Consider the following 1,030-nt stretch of genomic DNA (forward strand, 5'->3'; position numbering starts at 1 on the left):
GGATGGCACAGCATTGGGCAGAGTTTCATTTTGTTGGAGATCAGGTTGCTAAGTATAAGTCAGAAACAACTCAAGGACACTTAACAATAACAACAGTGCTCTTTACTCCTAACTTGCCTGTTAGAGACTTGAATCAAAGACTTCCAGTTCAACACATACAAATATAAGTGTAAAACAATCCAAGGTATTCATGATGATTTATTTTGAGGTAAGTTTCTGAGAAAGAAAGAAAGATGAATAACAGGTCAAATTTTTACAACCATCATTCAACAAGACTGAGACATAAAATTAATGCTTTGTGATAGTGAATGTCTCTTAATATATAACTACACAACGTGTTAGGATTCCAACACACATTTGAAAGGAGGGCACAATTTAACACATAAAAAGCTGTCAAATTAATTGTTTTTTTTCTCTCCATAATTTAAAAAAAAAAAAATGATGACAATTGAGGAAGGAGCAGATGAAATGTGAGAGTGACTGAGTTTTCTTTAATGCCCGTTTCATAAAGGGGAACTGTTCCATCAGTAACATCCATAGCAGCAATTAGATAGCTGCTTCTTCAGATGCACCATCCCTCATGCTCCTGCACCTTTTGAATCACTGGGTTCAATAATTGTTGTTGACTCACAGTCTTTACTCACAGTTGTGGTACCAAGAGTAGGGTTTATTAGGGAAGCAGGTTGGAGAGTGGGGAAGACAAAGAATATCTCCCAAAGCAAGTCCAGGGTTTAGCCCAGCAGTCTCTAGACAGATTAACAGCAAAATACAATTCCTCAATTAACAAAAGTTTTAATTCAGTTCAATAGCAAAAATACAAATAATCCAGCAAGGTTTGCCTCAGAGCTTTTCCTTCAAGCATCTGGCAAAAACAACACTGTGGTCATTATCTCAGGGCACCTCTAGTTACACTTTGCCACAGTATCTCCATAGCAATGCAAGGTCTCTCCACCACTATCCCCAAGGTCTCGTTATGATCTCCCTCAAATCTTGCTACTCAGTGTAGGAAGCACTCTTGCTCTTTTTTTTT

The sequence above is a fragment of the Elephantulus edwardii genome, unplaced genomic scaffold, assembly GCF_000299155.1.
Source record: "Elephantulus edwardii isolate Elephantulus edwardi_28Jun2011 unplaced genomic scaffold, EleEdw1.0 scaffold00081, whole genome shotgun sequence".
Taxonomy (NCBI): Eukaryota; Metazoa; Chordata; class Mammalia; order Macroscelidea; family Macroscelididae; genus Elephantulus; species Elephantulus edwardii.